General features: G+C 56.0%; 1 long non-coding RNA gene across 1 annotated transcript in view; it reads right to left on the reverse strand.

The window, feature by feature from the left end:
• Positions 1–21,811: 21,811 nt before the first annotated feature.
• LOC146867176 (uncharacterized) overlaps positions 21,812–27,725 on the reverse strand; it is a 288,609-nt gene continuing 282,695 nt past the window's right edge. Inside the window, exon 3 of the long non-coding RNA XR_014966072.1 lies at positions 21,812–22,094. This is a non-coding gene — a long non-coding RNA (uncharacterized LOC146867176). The remainder of the gene's footprint in view (positions 22,095–27,725) is intronic.

Genomic DNA, 27,725 nt, shown 5'->3' on the forward strand with positions numbered 1-27,725 from the left:
CTCACAGGAGGAGATCCGAGAAAGAGACAGAATCAGATTACACGAGTTAGAGATGGCACGACTCAAGATGGATGGGGAACTCAAGTTAGCTGAACAGAAACTCAACCTCGAGCACATGCGGCTCCGAGATGAACGAGAAGAGAAGCAGAGACAGAGAGAGCTGGAGGAGAAATAAATAACGCTCGAGCACGAGCGCCGACTAGCGGAGATAGAACTGCGAAAACAGAATAAGGAACTGGGGGTGCCTGAGCGACCACACACCCCGGGGCCAATTGAGAAAAAAGTCCATATCCCCAAGGATGTTGTCCGCGAGTATGTCCGAGAAGACGACATACAGCAATGGTTTAAAGCCTATGAGATCGCCATGACCTCCCACCGGATCGACCGGAGTGATTGGGGAGCCGGACTTTGGGGGAGGTTTATCAACGAGGGTCGCGATGCCCTACTGCAGCTCCCAGATCACCAAATGTCGTCATACGACCACATGAAGGCTGCTCTCCTCACCCGCTACGGCCTCACACCCGAGATGTACCGCCAGAGGTTCAGAGATTGCACCCGGATCCCAGGTACAACTTGGGTAGAATACGTGAACTATTTCAGCCGTGCCTTCGAGGGTTGGATCAAGGGGAGTCAGGTCACCACCTACGAACAACTCTTCAACCTTATGGTATGGGAGCACCTGTCAAACAACTGTTTTGTCGAGCTCAGGCAGCACCTCCTCGACAGTAAGCTGACTGACCCCCGGCAGCTCGCCGCCGAAGCTGACCGATGGGAAAGTACCCGAGTGGGCCGGAAGGGGCCACACGACCAGAACAGAAGCAGCCAAGGCCAGCACCGTCCTCGGGGAGGAGGAGGGGGCCAGGGTCGAGGGAGAGACGCCTTGCCAGCAACACCCGTAGCCAGCACCCCGCCTCCGGCCGGCCGGGGCAACCCCCCGTTGCGGCCCGGGTTCCGAGCCAACGTCACGTGCCACCGGTGCCAGCGACTAGGCCACTACGCCAATGACCCGAGCTGCCCGCTAAACCAAACACCCAAGCCCCGCCAGGTAGCTGCCGCCACCCTGGGGGAAGAGCGATTATCGGAGGAACCCGAAGAGTATGAGCCGGCCCAGCAAGGGTGGGAACCGGCCGCCATGGTCCTGGCGTGCTTAGGGGGAAGAGACATGGTCCCGCGGGCTCCCCTACCCGCCAACACCAGGAAATACGGTCAGTGGGTGACCATTAATGGACAGAGGGCCGAGGCCCTGCGTGACACCGGCGCCAGTGTGACGGCCGTCCGCTGTCACCTGGTGAAGCCCGAGCAGATCCTGCCGAACATTCTCTGCCCCGTCCGCTCGGCAGATAACTCTGAGAGTATGTGTAAGATGGCCTGCGTCCCATTCGAATGGGGAGGGGTCTCCGGCCTGCTGAAAGTGACGGTCCGGGACGATGCCCCCGTGGACTGCCTCCTGGGGAATGATCTCGAGAGTTCCCCGTGGGCCACCGTCGAGAGAAGAGAGCACCTGGGGATGCTGGGCCTCCCAGACTGGGCCTGCATAACCACCCGGTCCATGGCCGCCCGTGCCGCCCCCCGATCAGAAGAACCCGAATGGCCAGCACCTCCACCCCCGGTCGCCCCAGTAGAGGGCAACGGCGAGGCCGGCCTCCCGGACCCGACGACCGAAGAGGACGCGCAACCCCAGGACCTTCCGGATCTGGCTCAGTGGCGTCAAGAAGGGGGGCCCACCCAAGAACAGTTCCGCCAAGAACAACAGACCTGTCCCTCCCTCGAGGGACTCCGCCAACAAGCCAGCGCCCAAAGTGCAGGGGACGCCACCGGAACTCACTGGGTCTACTGGGATAACGACCTGCTCTACAGCGAGCAAAGAATCGCCGAGCTGGGGGCCGGTCGAGTTCTGGTGGTACCTCTCCGCTTCAGAGACTTTCTGCTCAACTTAGCCCACGATGTCCCCCTGGCTGGACACCTGGGCCAGGACAAAACGTACAGTCGCCTAGTGACCCATTTTTTCTGGCCAAAAATGAGGAATGACGTCCTGAACCACTGCCGATCTTGCCCCACATGCCAAGCCAGCGGGAAGAGTGGTCGGAAGCTGAAAGCCCCTCTGCAACCCTTCCCTGTGGTCACCACCCCGTTCAAGAGAGTGGGGATAGACATTGTCAGGCCTCTGGACCCCCGCACGGCCCAAGGACACAGGTTCATATTAGTGTTAGTGGACCATGCCACCCGCTACCCCGAGGCGGTGCCCCTACGGACCGTGACAGCTCCGGTGGTTGGCCGGGCCCTAATGGGGATCTTCTCCCGGGTAGGCTTCCCCCGAGAAGTCGTCAGCGACCGAGGCACAAATTTCATATCCAAATACATGAAGTCCCTCTGGCAACAATGCGGGGTCACCTACAGATTCACGACCCCCTATCACCCCCAAGGGAACGGACTAGTGGAGCGTTTTAACCGCACTCTCAAGGGGATGATTGGGGGATTGGAAGAGCCCCTCCGTCGCCAGTGGGATGTACTACTCCCGTGCCTCCTCTTCGCCTACCGGGAAGTTCCCCAGAAGTCCCTCGGTTTTAGCCCTTTCGAACTCCTGTACGGGCACCCTGTGCGAGGGCCCCTCAGCCTAGTCAAAGAAGGTTGGGAGATGGCCCCCCTAACAACCCCTCCAGACGTCTTCAAATACATCCTGGCCCTACGAAACCAGACCCGGCGCTTCAGGGTGATGGCCAAGGCGAACCTCGAGGCCAGCCAGGAGGACATGAAGAGGTGGTATGATCACGATGCCTCCTCCGTTGAATTCGAGCCTGGTCAGCAGGTGTGGGTGATGTCCCCCACCGAACCATGTGCCTTGCAAGATAAGTGGACGGGGCCCTTCAGAGTGGTCGAGCGCAAAAGCCCCGTCACTTACCTCATCGACATGGGGACCTCCCGGAACCCCCTTCGGGTCCTCCACACCAACCGACTCAAACCACACTTTGTGCGCTCAGAACTCAGCCTTCTGATGGCTACGGACAGTGGGGCGGAGGAAGACTCCGAACCCCTCCCGGATCTTCTGAAGACTCAGGAGAAGGACGGCTCCGTGGACGGGGTCCGGCTCTCTGACGCCCTCACTTCGGAGCAACGCCAGGACTGCCGGAACCTCCTGCTGCAGTTCGCTGCCCTGTTCTCCCTCACCCCCGGGGTCACCCCTTGGTGTTTGCACGACGTAGACACCGGGGACAGCCCCCCTGTCCGACACCGGGCCTACCGCGTACCAGATCGGGTACGGGCCTGCATACAAGAGGAAGTGGCCAAGATGCTCACGATCGGGGTCATCGAGCCCTCGGACAGTCCCTGGGCCAGTCCGGTTGTATTGGTTCCCAAAGCCGCTGCCCCCGGCACCGCACCTGAACTAAGATTCTGCGTCGACTACCGGGGCTTGAACGCTGTCACCCGGACCGACGCTCATCCCATCCCCCGAGCAGACGAGCTGATCGACCGGCTGGGGGCCGCCCGCTACCTTAGTATCTTCGACCTGACAGCGGGCTACTGGCAGATCGGCCTCACACCCAGGGCTCAGGAACGGTCAGCCTTCTCTACCCCCGATGGCCACTATCAATTCAAGGTCATGCCCTTTGGCATGAAGAATGCCCCCGCCACGTTTCAACGCCTTGTGAACCAGGTCTTGGCGGGGCTCGAAGAGTTCAGCGCTGCCTACCTGGACGATATCGCTGTATACAGCCGCCACTGGTCCGACCACCTCCGTCACCTCCACGAGGTCCTACAAGCCCTCCAGCGGGCCGGCCTCACCATTAAGGCCGGCAAGTGCCAAATTGGCCAAGGGTCTGTGACCTACCTTGGGCACCAAGTGGGGAGCGGGCTGGTGGCCCCCCTACAACTTAAGATTGCGGCCATCCAGTCCTGGCAGCCCCCCGTCACCCAGACCGAGGTCCGAGCCTTCTTGGGGCTCACCGGCTACTACCGGCGGTTCGTGAAGGACTACGGCAGCATCGTGGGGCCCCTCACGGGTCTCACGTCCAAGAACCAACCGAAGCGGATTAACTGGACTCCTGATTGTCAAGCGGCCTTCGAGAAGCTGAAGGCCGCCCTGTGCACCGCCCCTGTGCTCCAGGCCCCCGATTACAGTCGGGAATTTGTGGTGCAGACCGACGCCTCCGACCACGGCATCGGGGCCGTCCTCTCTCAGTTGAACCCCGAAGGTCATGACCAGCCGGTGGCCTTCATCAGTCGACGTCTCCTGGCCCGAGAACAGCGTTGGAGCACCATCGAGAGGGAGGCATTTGCAGTAGTGTGGGCCCTCAAAAAGCTCCGACCCTATCTCTTCGGTACCCACTTCCGGGTACAAACCGACCATCGACCCCTGCAATGGCTGATGCAGATGCGGGGGGAGAACCCAAAACTCTTGCGCTGGTCCATTTCCCTGCAGGGAATGGACTTCACCGTGGAGCACCGACCAGGCCAAGACCACGCCAACGCGGATGGCCTGTCCCGCTTTTTCCGCCTCGACGAAGAGAGTCCCCAAGGAGATGGGTGACTCTCCCCGCCTTCAGCTGGGGGGGACGCATGTTGGACAGGCCACACAGCGGGCTTGCTCCCTCCCCGCACGACAGGGCCCGAGCTCCGGCCCACCAGGCATACCCCCGCTACAAGCACCTGTACCCCGTCTCCCGACGGATCTTCTGCCCTCGGACCACTACTCATCACGGGGTCCAGCCCACCGGCTTCCCCGGCCGGGTCAAGCCTCCATCTTGGGCCCTGCACCACGCGGCCGCGTGGCCTCACCCCGACCCCAACCCCGGGCCTGGCCGGCCCCGACATTCCGGCACCACCATCCACCCAGGAGGTGAGCGGACCACTTGGCAGGTCAATGGGAGAACGAAGCGTCAAGAGCTCTTCCCCCGCCAGGTGCCGATCGCCTCCAGCTCCCCCAGGCACTGGCTCCACCCCCTGCTGGGTGTCTGGACACCTTCATCCCGGACCCTCCGACCTCCAAGTGCGAGGGTCCGGACATCAAAGGGCACCAGCCCTATAACTGGGGCAGCTCCGGAGCAGGAAGGCAGTTGTATCCTGGAGTCGAGAGACACCGAGTGAACTCAGCCTTGACAGCCTACTGGCGCTGCCGTAGCCCGCTCTTGTGACCCATCGTTCTACCTGCTGGCGCTGCCGCGGACCGTACATCGTCCATCTTCCTGGGACCTGCTGGCGCTGCCGCGGCCCGTTGTAACTACCATCTTCACCGGGACCTGCTGGCGCTGCCGCGGACCGTACATCGTCCATCTTCCTGGGACCTGCTGGCGCTGCCGCGGCCCGTTGTAACTACCATCTTCACCGGGACCTGCTGGCGCTGCCGCGGACCGTACATTGACCATCTTCCTGGGACCTGCTGGCGCTGCCGCGGCCCGTTGTAACAACCATCTTCACCGGGACCTGCTGGCGCTGCCGCGGACCGTACATCGACCGTCTTCCTGGGACCTGCTGGCGCTGCCGCGGCCCGTACCACCTAACCACCAAGCTCGAGGATTGTGAGCTCATTATTTCATCCGAACTACCTGACTGGTAAACAGACTGTCCCGCTACCCCCTTTCCTACCTTGCGAGACTCGAATCGAGGGGACCCCTGAGTCCAGACCTCCTTGTACCATTCAACCGTACCTTAAGAAGTGCTTATAAAGAACACTGAGCCTTATCCGTGTGTGGTATCTGTCTGTGGGGGGGAAGTTACTTGGCTGTACGATCGCTGGAGACGGTTCTCCCCGGAGACCTCTCCTCCTGACCCCGGCCGACCCTCCCGGTCCGTCTACCTTTTCTAACAGGCCTACAGGAGAGGCGGCAGCAAGAGAGGCCAATAAGGCAGCAGAATCTGGGCACACAGGGGCCAGGCGGAGTGGAGTGACCGGGTCAAGGGTCACTGCTCACTGCCGCGCGGTCCCCGCCATATATGGCCAAGTGGGAGGGAGGAGCAGCTGGGAGGCGGGAGCGGGGCGGCGAATGGGGAGCGGGTGCCAAGAGAAGGGGGCGGGGCTGCGGGAGAACAGCGGCGGGGAGCGGAAGGGGGGGTGGAAAGAGCGGGAAGACGGAGTGGGAGAGCGAGGGCAAGCCTGGGCAAGCCTGGGCAAGCCTGGAGAGCAGGGGCCTTCAGGAGAGGCGGCAGCAAGAGAGGCCAAGAAGGCAGCAGCAGCAGAATCTGGGCACACGGGGGCCGTGCGGAGTGGAGTGACCGGGTCAAGAATAGAATTCCTTGGGGGGACACATGGGCACACGTCTCCCCTAGCTTCCCTGCACATTTGAACCCTCAGGTTCATCGACGGGGGGGGCATCATGTGGGGAAGGACCAGGCACCGCAGGGACAGGAGGTGTAAGGGTAGGTGTGGTGGGTGCAGGGCCGGATGCCTCCACCACAGGGGGTGGGGCAGTGCCAAAGGTGGAGGTGAGCTCGGCGCTGCACACTTCTGCCAGGGCGTCCAGAGTATCCCCTGCACCGGAAGAAACCACAGGCACAAAGGAGGGGGGGGGGTCAGAGGGATGGGGTGCAGCGCTACTGGGGGAGGGGGTGGACATGGGGGGGACTCAAATCCCCTACCCGGGGAGTGCCTTGCCCGCTTGCGGGCTGGTGACCCGGTGGGGCTGAGGCCGAGCACAGACATGTAGCTCTCCTTGTCTGACTGTGTGGCAGGGAAGCCAAGGGGAGTGCTTTTGGAGGGACTGGGTAGTGAGGCATGCGGACTCAGACTGTGGCTGCGTGTATGTCTGTGTGCCCCAGACCCAGTGGGTGTGCCTTTATCCCCGTGAGTGTGCATGCCAGGAGGTGTGTGCTCGCCCTTACGTGTTGGTGTGCTGCCTGTGTCTGGTGGGGTGCGTGCTTGGGAATGTCTGGGTGTGCATGGGACAGGCATGGGAGTGGGAAGTGTGGATGGGGCTGGGGTGGGGGGGACGAAGCGCTGCAGGAGACTCACTGCTGCCGTCAGTGAAGAGTCCATGGACCTCAGCAACATCTGTTGGTCAGACATCACTGCTGACATACCCTCCATGAATGACACCATCTGTGTCAGCAGTCTACTGTGGCCATGGAGGACATTCAGCATCGATGTCTGGCCAACCTGCAACTGCCGCTAAATGTCCACAGACTCTGCAGTGAGGGCAGCAGGGGTGACAGGGGCAGGGGGTGCGGTGCCTGGCACGAAGGAGACATGGAGGTGCCCTGCACGGACAGAAGGGACCGGAGCAACTGGGAGGGCGGTGATGGGAATGGAGGAGGTGGGGACAGATGTTGTGCTGCTGCCAGGTGTTGTAGCAGCCTCCGCCCCCTCGATGAGTTCAGGCTCGGACCCGTCAGCGTCGTAGTCGGTGTCTCCACCAGACAGGTCCTCCACCTGACTCCCCTCGCCCTCCGTGCCACTTGCTCCCGCAGACTCGCCAGCACTGGTGGCACCGGTGCTGGATCCCTCCTCCAGGCCTGTGCAGGTGTCTCCCTCGGTGTCCTCCGATGATGCTGTGGGCAAGGTGAAGATACAGAAAATAATCAGTCACCTCTATACATCTGACACATGAGTCCAAACTAAATAGATCACAGTGCATATCAGGCAATGCATCGTGAGTAACATCTACATTACTCCGCACATATGTAAGCCCTGTACTCCCCAGTTGGTTGACCCACCATGCCACTTGGAAACAAGGAAAAATAGGACACAACAGCCAAAAACCTGATTTAGAAATATACTGAGAAGCTAGTGTCTGGGAACAGTTGAGCACAGCAATACTATGAAGGCATGCCACCTCTTGTTTACTGTGAAAGAAACAGTATTGGTGCACCCAAGGCTAAATAACAGACCTCAATGCTGAAGGTGTCCCCACACTCAGAGACCTGTAAGTACTTTGGAAACCCAAACGAAATACCTTGTGATCCCTTGGGAATCACACCACTTTACACAATCTACATGTTTGGAATGTGTGAATGTGCCACTTTGTGAACAGAACACACATGTGCCTGTATAAAAGAAGTCACACAAGGAGGTGCACACAACACTACATTTACACAGTATTTGTATGAGCTGGCAGCCTTATTCAAATAAGCCACTGTTAGAAAGAAATGGGGTTTCAGTAAGTACATATACATGGCACCAAAGCGGTCTGGATGACTTGACACTCGTAAGTTGGTATCAGCAACAACCAAGGACTTACCCAAATGCCACCACACTGTGTGAACATGGATATGTATAATCTGAAAAACAGTCTTATTGTAACTGTGCCTTTCTTTGAAATATGCCAGCGTGTCCCCTGAAAGTGTAAAGGTGGTTTCTTGTGCACTTCCTTGGGAGACATCTGTCATGCAGGCACATCATTGTCCTTCACAACAAAACATCAAAGTCAAGCATTGAAAACATGAAGACATGTTGACAAGTGTAGTGAGAACCAAGGTACAAGACTTCTTGACTAACAACTTGATTCATGCCACCTGTCACATGGCCATCCGTACCATGATGACACAGTTGGCAACACATCTGACCCACTGCCTGTCATGTGGAGTGGCACACATGTCCAAACACAGGACAATGCATAAGCTAATGGGCCTGCAATTGTGTCGGAATAAGGCACACCTGCACTGAGGAGACACCCTCATGGCAAGCAAGAATGTCCACACAGATGTCAGCACACAAAGACCAAACTACGTAGCATCTGGACCACACACTGGTGCCAAAAATGGATGAGCAGGAATCATATATTTAAACTTTTGACACATGCTGCAAAGCACAAAAATGAAAGCCTGCACAACATCACTGGGTCACTGCATGTTGAGTGTCTGTCCAGACAATTATCACACATAGGTCAGACCTGGCAAGGAGACATAAGGTTTGGACATGTAGGCCTCGCCCGCACAAACACCCCATACCTGAGACAATGTGATTGAGACAGGTCAAGAAGTGACACCTCTTAATCAGGGTTTACAAAAATGTGCATCAAGAATTCCAAAATGTACTCCACATCACCTTGTGGGGCTGCCAACACATATTTGTGACAAACAACCATCAACAGATAGTTGTAAATAGACACACAGGCACTGCCCAGTGTGAAGATGCACAAGCCAAATGGGGTCACCCTGTCCAGTGGACACATGTAGCACACTTTAGATAAATACAAAGGAGCCCAGGGAACAATGCCACAGAGGCCAACCTATGCTGAACACACAGAGAATGGGCACAGTGTTGGATGACACACATGATTCCGAGGCAAGGGTGTCTCAGGGGACTGTAGTGGGCACACTGCTCCATGGTCCTGGAATGATCTGACTGTAACATGAGCAACCGTCCCGGCACTATGCATATCTCCCACTAATGCACATCATGTCTGAGGCCACAACATCGGTCATGCATGCTGCAAGTCTGTTCATTTGAAACCTCACACTCCTATGTTGAGAATCAGCATCAGTGCCAACAAATATGGACCCCCAAATGACTGAACAGGACAGGGCACAGGCAAGGTACCAACACATGTCACAGACCACCCCCACACATGATGCAGAAAGCAATATGCACTTGGATTAACTGGCAGCCTAGATGACCATGTGCAATAGTGATTACACACAGACCAGGGAACACATGTGAAGGAGGGGAAGGGAGTAAGAACAGCACCGGTTGACTTGGGGGAACAGGATTTGCACTGCACATATAAACCCTGGCAGTGTATCCAGGCGACTGAGCACTTCCAAAAGCTGGTGACACACAACAAACACACATGTACCTACCCCCTCCTTGCTGCTGTCTCTCCTGTAACAGCCTATCCATGTCAGGGAAGACCACCGCCAGGACACGCCTCATCTGGTGGGTCAGGCGTCGGCGCCCGCCGTGTGGGCATGGAGGTGAGTCCTCCAGCAGGACCCGGGTAATCCTCCGGGTCCAGCACCGGATGTCCTGCCACCGTTTTCTGACTTGGGCTAGGCGCCGACTGCGACCCTCCACCGATCTCACGGCCCTGATGGCTCGCTTCCAGATCTCCCCCTTCGCGTAGGCAGTTACCTGTGAGGATGACAAAGTGAGACAACATCACTACACCTGCTCCATGTCAGAGAGACACACATTTGAACATTTTTGATATGTTGAACAGGGCATAGGATGCTGCCAAGGAATAGCATCTTTGTCATATGGACATTGGCCTCTGTGGAAGCCCCAATGCACTACATGGCATTTAAAGTACACAGGTGGCATGAGGGGTGCGACACACTCCATGATCATGTCACACACTGTGCATCACAAGCAACACCAGGCTGATGGACAGCACCTCCAAGCAGTTACATGCCCCAGGCCACTGACACAACCTCAGCAGAGTACACAGACACACACAGGCACAGCTCAATCACATGCCATTGGCAACAGCGGATACAAAGCTCACTCCGCACATGTGCCACTTGCCTGTGGGGTGTCACAGGTGTGGGGCGAGCTCAGCAAGTCAGACACACAGCACGGCTTACTTCTCACATCAGATGGGTAGAGCTGTTGCCTCCTCCATGCAGCTGTGGTGCAACACTTCACATAGACACTCACCCACATGACAAGGAACATTCACACACATCAATGTCCAGGGGGCGTACACATCACTTGGACACTCTCACCACAGCTCCACTCAACTCACACACATCTGTGGGTACATTCACCTGTCACACTGGGAGGACCACTGAATCACCTCAGGACTATAGACAAAAAATGCCACAAAGGTTTAGCCAGGCTGAATGTGTCATGCACTATGCAGTGAATGTCACAGTAAGCACAATGCAAGTGAGGAGTGCACACATGAACTACATCATGCTCCGTACTGGAGACATAAGCCATTCCCCCCCCCTGGGACCCACTCTAAACACCATTGCATGTCTGTCACACATGGACACAATGCCAGAAGTGACAGTCACAAAAAAGGTGCACAGTCAAAGGTAGTGGAGTCAGCACTCACCTGCTCCCCTGGTCTCCCATACAGGCTGGTGTACTGTGGGAGGATGACATCCAGCAATGCCTCATTCTCCTCCTGGGTGAATGGCTGGGCCCTCTCCACAGACCTTGGCATGGTGCCAGAGGAAGCACAGACAGCAGCAGTGTTGTCAACAGAAAAGTTGTGCAGGCAAGTGCCCTCTCATGGGTTCTGGCTGACTTACATCTGTCTTGCTGAGGGGCATTCATTTGGAGGAGTACATAGTGATTGGTCAGATTCATTCGCATCTTACGTTTACTCCAATCCCTTTCCACATACACCAGTGGCAGCATTTGCATCGTTCAAATTTTGAGCATCATGTCAAGTCAACAACCACTTTGCAACATTGTATTTTGTGGCCAACTGACTTTTCCAGGACACCTGATGGAAACATTTGAACTGAAAACTCTGTATCTATGACAACCAGCATGCATTTAGTGCCTAATACTTGTCCCTTATGTGTCCCCTATGTAATTTTCAAATCCACACACGGGTACGGTGTGTTTCACACATACCCCTACGGCAGTTGCACAGTGCGTTTGACACGTTCGTGTACGCACTGGTAGTACACCTACCCATACGTGTACTACCAGTGCCTACCCGTACGTGTACTGCCAGTGCCTACACGTACGTGTACTACCAGTGCCTACACGTATGTGTACTACCAGTGCGTACACGTATGTGTACTACCAGTGCCTACACGTATGTGTATGCACTGGTAGTACACGTACCCGTACGTGTACTACCAGTGCCTACCCATACGTATACTACCAGTTCCTACACGTACGTGTACTACCAGTGCCTACATGTACGTGTACTACCAGTGCCTACACGTACGTGTACTACCAGTGCGTACACGTATGTGTACGCACTGGTAGTACACGTACCTGTACGTGTACTACCTGTGCCTACACGTACGTGTACTACCAGTGCCTACACGTACGTGTAGGCACTGGTAGTACACGTACGTGTAGGCACTGGTAGGACACGTATGTGTGTACGGTCTGTACCACGCGTACTCCTACAGCACCACTACTATAGTGATACGGACCGTACTTGTACGGTCCGTACCACGCTTACTCCTACGGCCACACAACTTTAGTGATACGGACCGTACACACGCCCTCAGAGCGTGTGTACGGTGTGTTTCACACGCTTACACTGTTGATAGGATGCGCACACGAAAGGAATGGAGATCTCAGACTCGCACAAGGATGTACATCAAATCATTGTCATTGCTGTCCTACATGTAAAGGGCCTAGGTGTGTCAGGCAGTGATATTGCACATGTCGCCTTATGTATTTGCACAATTGATGTGTGATGACCTGTGTACACATGTCATGTGTGATGGGGCACTATGTGGCACACTTCCCCTTCACACTTTGCACATGTGTGCATGTAGTACAAACGTGTCAAGCACAGCATCACTGGTATGGCACAGTCACCACCACCCGCAACTCTCCTCTGATGCCAGGGACAGGGACACTAACAACTGACATTTAACGACCAGCGTGCACCGATGTGACTATGTCATGTGTGTGTCATGTATTCCCATGAGCTTGCTGTTGGTGTTCCGTCAACTGCATCTGCTGTTGCTGCATCCAACATGTGTCTGTATGTAGATGGGCATGGCACACATCTACGCACACCATGCTACATGTGGATTTCCATGTAACGTGTGTCTGTATGCATCGAACATGATATTTTGACATGAGGACATATCTGCGTCATCTCAATGTCTGTGTTTTCTGTTTTCACATGTACCCCTTCATCGCAATGTGTGTGATCTGTACATTTGACATTCTATGTGTTCTGTGTGTCTAGCTTGCCGTCAGCTGCCTGTATGAGATTACATCCTTCAAATGCTGGTATGTGGATGTATGTCACTCTTGTGATGTCTCTGGCTGTTCACTGACACTGGCCCACAGCTCGTTTCAGGGCATGTCATGTAGACTTGACAATCAACGGGTGTAGCTGGCTTTCGTAGGAGTATCACCTGGCTGGCATACGTGTCCTGGATGTATTGCACAGACCAGACTCTGTATTTAGCAGATGTGTATTAGCAGTTGAGCATGTGCTCAGTTCATTGACATTGATGTTGTTATGTTCTCACTGTTCGTTATTCATTCCAATTTTCTGCAGGGCACCGCCTGTCCCCAGACCAATGCCAGACTTGGGTGCCATGAGGGAACGTGATTGCATACGCCGTTACAGATTCACCCAACAGTTGATTGAGGACTTGACCGCCAATCTGGCACCACACCTCCAACCACGACACAGGTATCCTACTGCGCTGACCCCCAAGATGAAGGTAATGGTAGCCCTACATTTTTTTGCCACAGGTACGTTTCAATTCACCATAGCTGATGTTGGTGGCATGTCACAGACGATGTTCAGCCGTGTCCCGCATGATGTTTTGGCAGCCATGTTGGAGCACCTGGATGAATTCATCCATTTTCTGACTCCTGAGGAGTTGACAGGTGTCAAGGGTGATTTCTATGCCCTGGGAGGGATGCCCCATGTCATTGGGTCCATTGATGGGACACATGTGGCTTTGGTACCACCACAGGCACAGGAGGTCACCTATCGCAACCGTAAACATTACCACTCTATAAATGCCCTTGTGGTGTGTCTTGCTAACATGCTGACTTCCCATGTCTGTGCACGTTTTCCAGGGTCAGCACACGATGCCTACATCATGAGGCGTAGCAGGGTGCCACAAATGATGCTGCTGCTGCACAACGAACGAGCATGTCTTGTTGGTGGGTATACTCTGTTTGTCCTGTGTTTTGCGGTATCTTTGTATCTTATGGCATCTCCTGACCCACTTTTTTACATGATGTTTCCATGTAGGGGACTCTGGCTATCCCAACATGCCATGGCTGATGACGCCTCTCCGCAACCCAAGATCAGCTGCAGATCACCGTTACAACAATGCACACGGGCAGACCAGGTGAGTGATTGAGAGGACGTTTGGCCTCCTGAAGAGCCGATTCCGGTGCCTTCACAAGACAGGCGGGTCCCTCCCATATGCACCTGCGAAGGTCTGCAAAATCTTCCTCATGTGCTGCATGCTGCACAACATGGCGGTGGAGAAGGCAGTGCCACTCATCCTGGTGCAGCATGAGCAGGAACATCCACCCGTGGAGGATGAAGGGCTTGGTCACGAGGCAAGTGAGGAGGAGGAGGATATCCGGAGTCAGCTCATACACAACTTCTTCTCATAATGGTGAGTCACTGGGTCTGAGTGTGCATGCTTGGAGCCTTGTGTGGCATGTGTTGCAATGTGTGTGTCCATCTGACTGTATGCTAAGTGACTTACATGTGTGTTCTGATGTGTCACTCGAGTGATGATGTCATTCCACTCATTTTAGCTGAGACCCTAATTTTTCTAATCGCATGGTGACAACATTATTCCTTTAGAGTAAATGACCATGTATGCGGATAACAATCTTTTAGCTGACTTCTTGTGTGTCTGTCATCCACAGGTTCTTGCGCATGTTGTCTGGTCGTGTCATCGTTGGCCTCCTGCTATTCCTCATGAGTATTGCAACGTGTGCTGAATCAGCGTTCCATGCACGGACATGGGGAAAAGTCATTTTGGGTGAGGATTGCAGCAAGGCATTTTGGGGGTGTTACGTGTTTGGAATGTGTGGGGACTGCTCCTGTGCATGTTGGGTTACCATGCATACATGTCGACTCACCATGGGGCACATGACATGTAGCATGACTCCCATGAATTGATAGTCAACCTTTGTGACAGTCATCTCTAATGGTCCTGTGCTCAGGACACTCCAGCGCCGCACGGCCACCAGCTGTAGCGTGTGCTACTTCTCCCTGCTACTGCCCTCAGCCTCGCTGAGCCCGCCCCGAAGACTCCGCCCCCCGCTGTAGCTGCGTGCTTGTAATTTTGGTTTGTGCATTGTTTTGTTCTTTTTTCCTCTTACTGTACTGTTCCCAGTGATTTTGCTTTGTCTCTTGGCTGTGCCGTTTCCCTCTTTGAGCCCCCTGTGCCCCCCGCCCCGCTCCCCGCTTCCCGCCGCCGTGCTTGCGGCCACGCCCCCTTTGCCTTCTGTGCCCTCCCCGCTCCCGCCTCCCAGCTGATCCTCCCTCCCTCCCACTTGGCCATAAATGGCGACCGCGCGGCGCAGGTGAGTGTGACCTGTGCTCAGGACACTCCCGCGCCGCACGGCCACCAGCTGTAGCGTGTGCTACTTCTCCCCGCTACTGCCCTCAGCCTCGCTGAGCCCGCCCCGAAGACTCCGCCCCCCGCTGTAGCTGTGTGCTTGTAATTTGGTTTGTGCATTGTTTTGTTCTTTTTTCCTCTTACTGTACTGTTCCCAGTGATTTTGCTTTGTCTCTTGGCTGTGCCGTTTCCCTCTTTGTGCCCCCTGTGCCCCCCACCCCGCTCCCCGCTTCCCGCCGCCGTGCTTGCGGCCACGCCCCCTTTGCCTTCTGTGCCCTCCCTGCTCCCGCCTCCCAGCTGATCCTCCCTCCCTCCCACTTCGCCATAAATGGCAACCGCGCGTACGCGCAGCGTGCTCGCGCAGCGGGCGCGCCGATTGTGCGCCGAAGGTGCGCCAAAGGTAAGCCCGTCTGCGCCCGTCCGCGCCTGGACCGCGCCCTGCACCAGGACCCCTGGCCCCCGCACACACCAGCCCACCCGCCGGACCTACGACTCCACCGAACTCAACGCACTCAACACCGGCCGAATCCCGGGATGCTACCGAGCCACACCGAGACGCACCCACGGACCCTTCAGCTGCCACTCCTGCAAGTTCACCTGCAACCGGACCTGCACTACACCAACACCCACCAAGCCGAACACCAGCAGCAACCACCTCAAGTGCATCCTGCTCAACACCCGCTCCGTCCACAGACACGCCATCGAACTCTGGAACCTCCTCGACACCACATCTCCAGACGTTGCTTTCCTCACGGAAACCTGGATGAACGCCTCCTCAGCGCCCGACATCGCCATCGCCATCGCCATCCCGGACGGATACAAGATCACCCGGAGGGACCGCACCAACCAGACGGGAGGAGGCATCGCCATCATCCACAGGAACACCATCCGCATCACGACCAACACCGACGACACCCTCACAACCGCCGAACACCTGCACTTCCAGATCCACACCGACCCCAAGACCACCCTCAGAGGCACCCTCATCTACAGACCACCGGGACCACGCACACAATTCAGCGAAGACATCGCCGACCTCATCAGCCCACACGCCCTCCCCTCCGCTGACTACATCCTCCTCGGGGACCTCAACTTCCACCTGGAGAACAACAACGACCGCAACACCACCACCCTGCTGGACAACCTCTCCAACCTCGGTCTCAAGCAGCTGGTGACCACCCCCACCCACTACGCGGGACACACACTCGACGCCGTCTTCTCATCCAGCAAGGACATCGTCATCAGCCACGCCACCGGACTCCACTGGACGGATCACAGCTGCATCCACTTCAGCTTCAGAAGAACCACGATCCACCACCACCAGCAACAGGTTGCACGCAGAAGCTGGAACAAGATCACAGCCGACCAGCTCGCCGCATCCCTGAGCCAGGACCCACCCTCCAGCTCAGCGAACCCCAGCCAGGCCGCCAACAACCTCACGAAGTGGATCAGCAACTGCGCAGATGACCTCGCCCCACTGAGGACCCCGCCTAGCAGACCCGGCAGCAGGAGAGCATCCTGGTTCACCGACGAACTCAAGAGCTCTAAGAAGAACTGCCGCGCCCTCGAGAAAGCATGGCGCAGAGACCCGACACCAGTCAACATGACCACCCTCAAGCTCACCACCCGAAAACACCACCAACTGATCCACGCCACCAAGAAAACTGCATTCAAGGCACGACTGGACAACAACGCACACAACAGCAAGGAACTCTTCAACATCGTCAAAGAGCTCTACAACCCCAACGCCGGAAACAACGACATCACCCCATCTCAAGACCTCTGCAACTCCCTCGCCTCCTACTTCCACAACAAGATCGCAGACATACACAACAGCTTCAGCACACAACCGATGCACCCCACGACCGCACCAACGCCCCCCACCACCACCGTCCGCGCCTGGACCCCGATCACCACCGAAGACACCATCCGTACGATGAACTCCATCCACTCCGGATCTCCAACCGACCCCTGCCCTCACCACGTCTTCAACAAAGCCGACGCTGTCATCGCACCCCAGTTGCGGGACATCATCAACACCTCCTTTGACACCGCCACCTTCCCGGAGAGCTGGAAGCACGCCGAACTCAGCGCTCTACTGAAGAAACCATCAGCGGACCCCACCGAACTCAAAAACTACCGTCCCATCTCGCTCCTCCCGTTTCCGGCCAAAGTCATCGAGAAGACCGTCAACAAGCAGCTGGCCGCCTTTCTCGAGACGAACGGATCCCTCGACCTCTCGCAGTCTGGCTTCCGAGCCACCCACAGCACCGAGACCGCCCTCATCGCAGCCACTGACGACATCCGAGCCCTGCTCGACAACGGAGAAACAGCGGCCCTCATCCTCCTGGACCTCTCCGCGGCGTTCGACACTGTCTGCCACCGCACCCTAGTGCAGCGCCTCAGCAACGTCGGAATCCAGGAGAAGGCACTAGAATGGATCATCTCCTTCCTCGCCGGAAGTACACAGAGAGTCCGCCTACCCCCGTTCAGATCAGAAGCCACCAAAGTCATCTGCGGCGTTCCTCAAGGCTCCTCGCTCAGCCCCACCTTCTTCAATGCCTACATGAGCCCCCTTGCGGCCATCGCACTCCAACACAACCTCAACATCATCTCCTACGCCGACGACACCCAGCTGATCCTCTCCCTCACCAACGACCCCGCCACCGCCAGAGCCAACCTACACGATGGGATGAAAGACGTCGCCGAGTGGATGATGAACAGCCGCCTGAAGCTGAACGCAGACAAGACGGAAGTTCTCATCCTGGGCTCCTCACCCTCTGCCTGGGACAACTCCTGGTGGCCCCCCGCCCTGGGCAGCGCACCCAAACCAACAGACCACGCACGCATTCTGGGCTTCATCTTGGACTCCTCCCTCTCCATGACCAGACAAGTCAACGCCGTCTCCTCGTCGTGCTTCAACATCCTGCGCATGCTACGTAAGATCTTCCGGTGGATCCCCACCGAGACCAGGAAGACGGTCACCCAGGCCCTCGTCACCAGCCGACTGGACTACGGCAATGCCCTCTACGCCGGAACCACCGCCAAGCTCCAGAAGAGACTCCAGCGGATCCAGAACGCCTCAGCAAGACTCATCCTCGACATCCCCCGACACAGCCACATCTCCGGACACCTGAGAGACCTGCACTGGCTCCCGGTCAACAAGAGAATCTCCTTCCTCCTCCTCACCCACGCACACAAAGCCCTACACAACCAAGGCCCAAGATACCTCAACAGCCGCCTCAACTTCTACACTCCCGCTCGTCAGCTTCGATCGACCAGCCATGCCCTCGCCGCCGTCCCCCGCATCCGAAGAGCCACCACAGGAGGAAGGTCCTTCTCCTACCTGGCCGCCAAGACTTGGAACTCCCTCCCGACCCACCTCCGCCTGACCCAAGACCACCTCGCCTTCAGGAAGCAGCTCAAGACTTGGCTGTTCGAGCAGTAGCGGACTTCCCCCTCCCCAAGCGCCTTGAGACCCTCCGGGTGAGTAGTGCGCTATATAAATGTCTTGATTGATTGATTGATTGAATGGTTTGTGGATTCTGATGAAGGCATCAATGTGTGTAAAACTTCCCTCAGAAACATACGGGATGCTACGGGTGGACATGGTGTGGGACATCCCCATAACAGGCTCAATGGGGAATTGCAGCCTCTCCGTGTGCAGCAGGGGGTGTTTGGATCATCCACTTAACTTGTGTGCCAGGCCATTTGGATTTACAACATCTGTGTTGTGAAGGGGGTGTCCAGTGTAGGTCTCACATGTTCAGCCAAATGACCTGTGTGTCTGTTCATATAGATGCATTTCCCTTAGTGTGAGCCTGAGTAATAAAGGGGTTCCTCAACCCTCCAAGGTGCCTCATCTCTGTCAATGCAGGTCTCTTGCCACTTTGCATGCGGCATCTCTGGCATAGTTGTCAAAGATTGTGCATATGAGTCTATGTGTAGTTTGGCTACATGCATGCAGTTCTTCATGGGTTAGAATCTCGATTGTGCATGAAGTCCATGGTTGTGTATGTATTTGGGCATGTTGGTCCCCACGACGGGCCGTCAACGCCTGCTGAGGGTGTGTCTCCTGTGCGCGGCTCAGCCTTCTGTTTCCTGATACTGTGTCAGTCAACTTTGGTGATTGTGCATCCATTTTCTCTGGGTGTGCCATGGGTAACCGGACCCTCCTTCCTTTACATACGCCTGTTGCAGTTGTCCTTTCGGACATCCTTGTCTTTGTGTGCTACTTTTGGCATGGTTTCCAGGACATGCCGCCTGCTGCTGCGGTCCCTGCAGCAAGGGCCCACAAAGTAGCGGGATTCGGCAACACACACGCCTCAAAGATGCTCCTCCCTGCCTCCCTCCACCCATTCATTTGGCTGTCATCATCTTGTCTGTGCCACTGTTGCGGCCACGCGGTACCAAAGGCAGGACCGTCAGCACATGCAACGTGCACATTGCACGACCCTTATGTCCTTGCATGACCACATCACACTACAGTCTGATGTTGCAGCCACCCTCCAAGCAATGTCCATCCGAAAATCAACCGCCTGCTCTCAGGCATACCCTAAGCGCACACACGACACCTTTGCATGCTGAGTGTGCAACTCCAACTGCCTACACAGTGCTGCCCCGCCTTCCAGTCCCTGTCACACCAACCAGGTCATGTCCCTCCTACTCCACACCGGCTCCGTCCACCAGCAAGGCCATGGGAGTGGGACTCAAGCCTTCAGCATGTAGTACAGTGGCGTCATCTGGCACATGGCCCAGGGATCATCTCTCAGCGTGTCAATCTTCTATGTGTCCAGGACCCCCCTCTCCACCATCACATGCGCACACAACCTCATCATCATGTCGTATGCCATTGACAGCCAGGTGCTCCTCACCCTCACCAAAGACGCAGCCATTGCCAGTTCCAACATTCAAGAAGGCATGAGGTCCGTGGATGAATGGCTGAACATCAGCCACCTGAGGCTGGACTTGTACAGGACTGAGGTAATCATCTGAGGATTGTTCCCTTACAGCTGGCTCAACTCCTTGTGTCCCACCCGTAGGGGCCCTACACAAACACCTAGTGGCCACGCACACAAGATGGTGTGCATCATGGATTTGTCACTCACATTTGCCATGCAAATCACCAGCATCTGTACCTCATGCTGCAACACCCTCTGCATGATGCAAATGATCCTCAGATAGATCCACTCCGAGGAAAGACAGACCATCCCCCAGGTCCACGACACCAGCCGTGTCAACTACTGCCCCGCCCTCTACGGAGCAAGTACATCCAAACTCACGGGAAACTTGTCCACCTCCAGGGTGCATCTGCACAACTCAGCTTCAACATCCCGCACCCCATCAACATCACCGTCCACCTGGGATAGCTGCAAGGGATCACTGTGTGCTGCAGGATGACCTTCACACTCCTCACACACACTCAGGAGGCAGTCAACAACCCCAGACCCAAAATCCAACCTTGTACGTCTGTCATCCAAGACCCCGTTGGCCCAACTCTATGCATCCGAACTTGGCCTGGCCACCATTCTTCACATCCACAACACTCCAGCATGAAGGAGAAGGTTCTCATGCCTGGACAAACATACCTGGGACTTCCTCCCCGGGAACCTCCACATAAGCCATGACCTCTAGGCCTTCATCATCCTCTTCCTGATTGGTGTGTCCGCAGAGTATTTCAAGCCCCCCCTCAGCAGCTTGAGGCCATCACGGGTGAGTATTGGGCTCCCAGGCTGTATCGGATGTTACATTGTGACCCATGTGTGTCCTGTACCGGACTCGGATCCCAGGGTATGGATGGCTGGAGTTAGTTCAACACTCAGGCATAGTTTGACATTTACCCACACGTATGTTGTGGACTAATGCAAAATGACTGCAACATCTCAGGACAAAGAAATAGTTTTATTCTCGGTGGGGTGCGTGTTTTGGTAGAAAAAATAAGGTGCTCTACCGGGTGCATAGAATCCAAAGTTCACAGGGGGAGATGGGATCCTTGGCATTTGAAGTCATCAGAGTCCAGACCACAGTGTTGGTCATCATTGGTCAGACTGTGTCCAGCAAGTCCATGTGGCAGAGAATGTCAGTGAATGATGTGCTGCTGTTGCGCATGAAGGCCAGGTGCCAGGCCAGGTGACCTGGGAGATGTGGATGGTCCGCTGCCTCTCACAGTCTTTTCCGTGGACGACCCACCTTCCTCCGGGGATGCTTAGATGCAGGCCTTGACGATGTTTGGGATTCTCCGTTGGACAAATCCTCCTCCTCCTCCTCCCTCCCTGTGGCTGGTGCTGGTCTGCGCCTGGTGTCACAGGGAGGGTTGCCCATGTTGTCGGTGATCCGACGGAGTGAATGGCTTATGTACCTTTGCACTGCCAGGAGCTCAGCCAGTCTTGCCTCCATCCATCCTTGGTGTTGTTGTTGACTGGCGTGTTGCTCGGCCTGCTGATTCTTAATGTCTGTGAGGGTCGCCATTACCTGACTGATGGCCCTGGTGTCACGCCGGTATGCCTCCATGATGTTGCGTACGTGTGACATACCTGTCCCTTCAGCTGTCTGGTCAGGTTCTCGCCTCCACCTGCCTCCACTCCCATCACCCCTGCCCACACGATCCTGGCCTGCCGTTGTGGGCACATCGGGTTTACGGGACCCCTGAGGGATGGCAGTGTCGATGTTGGCTGCCTCCTCCTGGGTGCCCGGCGAACCTTGTCCCTCCAGGTCAGACTGGCTCAGTTGTTCAGTGTGGGCAGGGCTCCTGGGTGTCTCCTGGGATGTGGCAGGAATGGGGGTGGTGGTTGGCACAGATTTACCTGAAGCAGGTGCTGCAGGGGCTTGGACACCAGAGGGGCCAGGTGGGTTGGGATCATCCGCGGAGTGTTGTGAGGTGTCGCTGCCGGTGGGACCAGGTTCCTCCCGAGCCTGGGACTGTGGTACTTCCCCCCCATTGTTGGGGAGAGATCCATGACGTTGCCCTGTGTGTGAGAGAGAGACAATGTTAATGCTGTTTAATGCGACATCCATGTTTCATACTTATTCTAGTTGCCACAGTTCCTCCAGGTAGTTGTATGTGCCTAGCATTCACATCAATGTTCACTTGTGGATGGGTATGTAGCAGGGGACTGATTGAAATGTTCTCCAGGGTGTTTGACATGTAGAATTTGGGCTTGGATGCTTCTTTGGCTGTGGCTTGATCTTGTTGTGTCACATGTCCATTGTGAGAGTGGGTAACTCCATTGGCTGCCCCAGGGGTGTGTGCTTGTGTAAGGGGTGATCATCCCTCAGCCCGACACTGTTCAACATCCACATGGCCCCCCTCATACAAGTGGCCTGCAACCACAACCTCAAAAACATCTCCTACGCCGACGACACCTAGCTCATCCTCTCCCTCACCAAGGACCCTCACACCGCCAAAACAAACATCCACGAGGGTCTGAGGGCCATCGCAGACTGGATGAGGAGCGGCCATCTGAAACAGAACTCGGACAAGACGGAGGTCCTCATCCTCAGACCCACACCCTCAGCCTGGGACGACTCCTGGTGGCCGATCGCTCTGGGGACAGCACCGACACCCACCCACCACGCATGCAACCTAGGATTGATCCTCGCATCCTCCCTCTCCATGTCCAAGCAGGTCAACGCCGTCTCCTCCTCCTGCTACAACACCCTACGCACGCTCCGCCGGATCTACTGGTGGACCCCGACGAGACAAGTAGAACAGTGACACAGGCCCTCGTCAGCAGCTGGCTGGACTACGGCAATGAACTCTACGCAGGACTCCCATCCAAACACCAACGGCGGCTACAACGCTTCCGAAACGCCTCCGCACAACTGATCGTCAACGCCCCCCGCCAAAGCCACATCACCCTCCTCCTGAGTGACCTACACTGGCTCCACATCGACAAGAGGATCACATTCAAGCTCCTCACCCACGCACACAAGGCACTCCACAACGCTGGACAAGCCTACCTGAACATCAGACTCAGTTTCTACACCCCCACCCACCAGCTCCGCTCCGGCAGCCTCGCCCTCGCAGCTGTCCCCCGCATCCAACGTACCACCGCCTGCGGCAGATCCTTCTCCTACCTCGCCGCCAAGACCTGGAACACCCTCCCAACCCACCTACGACTGACCCAAGACCTACTTGCCTTCAGAAGACTCCTCAAGACCTGGCTCTTCAAGCAGTAGTGGAACCCCCCCTCAGCGCCTTTAGACCCTCACAGGTAAGTAGCGCGCCTTACAAGTACCCTGATCGATTGTTGATTGATTGACGGTGCCTGCTGGTGGGTGTAGTGTGATTTGGCAGTGGGTCTCCCAGGTGATGTATCTGTCCCCCCATGGAGCATGCTGCCATGTCAGTGAGTGTGAGTTCCTGTTCTAGATATCTGAGCTTGTTGTGTTTGTGTTAGAGTTTGCAGTTGTCACAGGAGGGCCTTGTGCTGCCTACAGCAGGGCCAAGTGTCAGCTACCTTGTAAGTACTTTGCCAGTCCCTGTGCATTGCGCATGGTGCATGGGTATGTACCTGGGCCATATGGGCTGAGGGCAATGGTGTCTGTTTCTGAGTTGTACAATATGTTTAGTGATCCCCACCCTCCCAGCATCCCGGACATCCAGTCTTGGGTTTGTGGTTTGTGTAGGCTGGGACATGGCATGGCCTTGCTTTGTGAATGGGGCATACACATGTTAGTGGCATGAGCGTTGTTTTTGAGTGTGGTTGTGTCCGGTGAGGGCTTGGGGGTAGGTGAGTGCATTTGTTGTAGTTGGGGTGTGGATGCCATTACCCCCATGTTACGTAAGTTGTTTGTGTACTCACCAGGCTCGGCAACTCCTTCGACTCCGTGTACTCCCACGGCGGAAGCAGGGCCATCACCTTCTCCTCCCAGGGATGGTAATGTACCGGTCTGCGGGGCAGCCCACCTCCAGTGATGTTACTCTGGGCGTAGTCCTCGTTCATTTTGTGCTTGACTGCCCTCCGCAGATCATACCACCTGGATTGGCATTCATTCCTGGTCCTTCTGATGGGCGCAACAGCATTCACCCGATCGACGATCCTCTGCCACAGGCGTGATTTTTCAGCTATGCTGGTCTGTCTGACCAATGTTCCAAAGAGCTGTGGCTCGACTCTGATGACTTCGTTGATAAGGATGTCCAGCTCCTCCCTTGTGAACTTTGGATTCTTGTCTGTGGGCATGGTGCGGGGTGTGGGTGTGGATGGTTGTGGGTATGTGGGTGTGAATGTGTAGGTGTGTGTGTGAATGTGTAGAGGGGGTATGTGTGAAGGAGGTTGTGTGAAGGTGTGTAAGTTAAGGTGTATGGGTGCAGTTGTTTGTGTGTGATGTCTGTCAGCAGTGGGTCTGTTGCAAAGGCTCATGGTTTGTGAGAGTGGGCCCTTTTTATTGGTCCATTTGTGGGTGTGGCTGGGTTTGAACTTTTGGTGGGTGTGTTATAAGAGGTGTTTGTGAGTTTGGGCCTCTGTTTGCCTGTTTGAATGTGCCAGGTCAGTCTTTTAGATGTTTTTTGTACTGTAGACGTGTTTTGTGGTATTGTGCGAGTCGAATTAACCCTCCATGTGCTGTTTTACAGTGTCCTGGTTCTGTACGAGTTGTTTTAGCGTATGTAAGGTGCGTACATACGCGATGTTGTTGTACAGTGCACACATATGCAATGTTGTTGTACGGTTCGTACATACGCGATGCTGGGGTACGGTGGTGGGGTACGGTGTTGGGGTACGGTGCGTACAAGTACGGTGCTGGGGTAAGGTGTTGGGGTACGGTGCGTACATGTACGGGGCTGAGGTACGGTGCTGGGGTACGGTGTGTCCAAGTAGGGGCATGGGGTACGGCGCTGGGGTACAGTGCGTCCAAGTACGGGGCTGGGGTATGGTGGTGGGGTACGGTGCATACAAGTAGGGTGCTGGGGTACGGTGTTGAGTACGGTGCTGGGGTACGGGGCTGGTGTAGGGCGCTGGGGTATGGTGCGTCCAGGTCCGGGCCTGGGGTACGGCGCTGGGGTACGGTGGTGGGGTACGGTGCGTACAAGTAAGGGGCTGGGGTACTTTCTTCAAGAAAGGGGAAAAAGGTCCCGATCCCTTACTAGCCGGATATTAAGCATAAATCCTTTTTGTGCTGGTATTTATTGGCACTCTGTTCATAAGAGTGGGTACAAGGAAAGAGAAAAGGTGGCACAGCCAACACGTGTTTCGCCCCCTACATGGCCATCCGGCCTGGGGCTTCCTCAGGGCGGGTACTTCCGTATTAAGTTTTGTCAGCGATGTAATTGGTTACAATACCAAGGGATTCTCTAATCTCGGCTAATACCTGGTTCAAAAGATCTGTTCGGCTTCACATAGCGTACGTGAAGCCGAACAGATCTTTTCTTCTCTTTCCTTGTACCCACTCTTATGAACAGAGTGCCAATAAATGATTACTCACCTTTGGATTAACTTGTATTGAACTGGAATTTCTTCCACAAAAAATAAGACTAATAATCTTGCCCAGACAAACCTACAAAGGGGCTGGGGTACGGTGGTGGGGTACGGTGCGTACATGTATGGGGCTGGGGTACTGTGGTGGGGTACGGTGCGTACACGTACGGGGTTGGGGTAGAGTGCGGACATGGGGGGGTACGGTGCAGACATATGGGGGGGGCTGTACGGCTCGTATCCCGGGCACAAGTTTACCCGGATACGAGTGGTACGGCGTTCGCTCCGTACGGGGCCTCTTCCATGCGCTTGTGTTTTCGGACGGGCGGTACGGATCGTACTTGCGCGCTCGGACTTCAGTTTTACGATTTGTGTGTATAACTGTCCGGGGACGTCTCGTAGACTTTTCCCGAAGCGATTCGTATGTATTTTTCACGTACGAATCGTACTTCACCGGTGGGACGGCACTTGTACGATTCGTACGTAAAAAAATACCGATACGAGTCGTACGGTAATTTTTTTTAACGGATCGGAATCGGCACCATGGTGGGTGCCGCAGTGGGATGCCGGTGATTAGATTATATGCAAAAAGAACTATTGATGGACAGAATGCAGAACAATGTCATACATTCACCCCAGTACAGAGATCTGGGCCTAAATCCATCGTTTTTTGCTCACCATGTCATTCCAGTTTGAACCCAGCCATATGCAAATCAGTCTTGACCCTGTGCCTCATTGGAACAGTCCAGCCCGAACTGCCAAGCCAGGTCCTCCCTGGACTGGAAACAAGCATCCCAGGACCGGTTTCGGGGTTTCACCCCTCTTCAGCCAGGATAGCTTGATTCCAGTGGCATGGAGAGCACGGGACTCACGTCTGAGCATACCCGTCCCACTCGGGGTGACAAATGCAAAAAGAACTATTGATGGACAGAATGCAGAACAATGTCATACATTCACCCCAGTACAGAGATCTGGGCCTAAATCCATCGTTTTTTCTCACCATGCCATTCCAGTTTGAACCCAGCCATATGCAAATCAGTCTTGACCCTGTGCCTCATGGGAACAGTCCAGCCCTGTTGGACAGGCCACACAGAGGGCTTGCTCCCTCCCCGCACGACAGGGCCCGAGCTCCGGCCCACCAGGCATACCCCCGCGACAAGCACCTGTACCCCGTCTCCCGACGGATCTTCTGCCCTCGGACCACTACTCATCACGGGGTCCAGCCCCACCGGCTTCCCCGGCCGGGTCAAGCCTCCATCTTGGGCCCTGCACCACGCGGCCGCGTGGCCTCACCCCGACCCCAACCCCGGGCCTGGCCGGCCCCGACATCCCGGCACCACCATCCACCCAGGAGGTGAGCGGACCACTTGGCAGGTCAATGGGAGAACGAGGTGTCAAAGGCTCTCCCCCGCCAGGTGCCGATCGCCCCCAGCTCCCCCAGGCACTGGCTCCACCCCCTGCTGGGTGTCTGGACACCTTCATCCCGGACCCTCCGACCTCCAAGTGCGAGGGTCCGGACATCAAAGGGCACCAGCCCTATAACTGGGGCAGCTCCGGAGCAGGAAGGCAGTTGTATCCTGGAGTCGAGAGACACCGAGTGAACTCAGCCTTGACGGTCTACTGGCGCTGCCGTAGCCCGCTCTTGTGACCCATCGTTCTGCCTGCTGGCGCTGCCGCGGCCTTCTGCAATCTCCATCCTCACCGGGACCTGCTGGCGCTGCCGCGGACCGTACATCGACCATCTTCCTGGGACCTGCTGGCGCTGCCGCGGCCCGTTGTAACAACCATCGTCACCGGGACCTGCTGGCGCTGCCGCGGACCGTACATCGACCATCTTCCTGGGACCTGCTGGCGCTGCCGCGGCCCGTTGTAACAACCATCTTCACCGGGACCTGCTGGCGCTGCCGCGGACCGTACATCGACCGTCTTCCTGGGACCTGCTGGCGCTGCCGCGGCCCGTTGTAACGACCATCATCACCGGGACCTGCTGGCGCTGCCGCGGCCCGTACCACCTAACCACCAAGCTCGAGGATTGTGAGCTCATCATCTCATCCGAACTACCTGACTGGTAGACAGACTGTCCCGCTACCCCCTTTCCTACCTTGCGAGACTCGAATCGAGGGGACCCCTGAGTCCAGACCTCCTTGTACCATTCAACCGTACCTTAAGAAGTGCTTATAAAGA

The sequence above is a fragment of the Triturus cristatus genome, chromosome 1_2 (assembly GCF_964204655.1).
Source record: "Triturus cristatus chromosome 1_2, aTriCri1.1, whole genome shotgun sequence".
Lineage (NCBI taxonomy): Eukaryota > Metazoa > Chordata > Amphibia > Caudata > Salamandridae > Triturus > Triturus cristatus.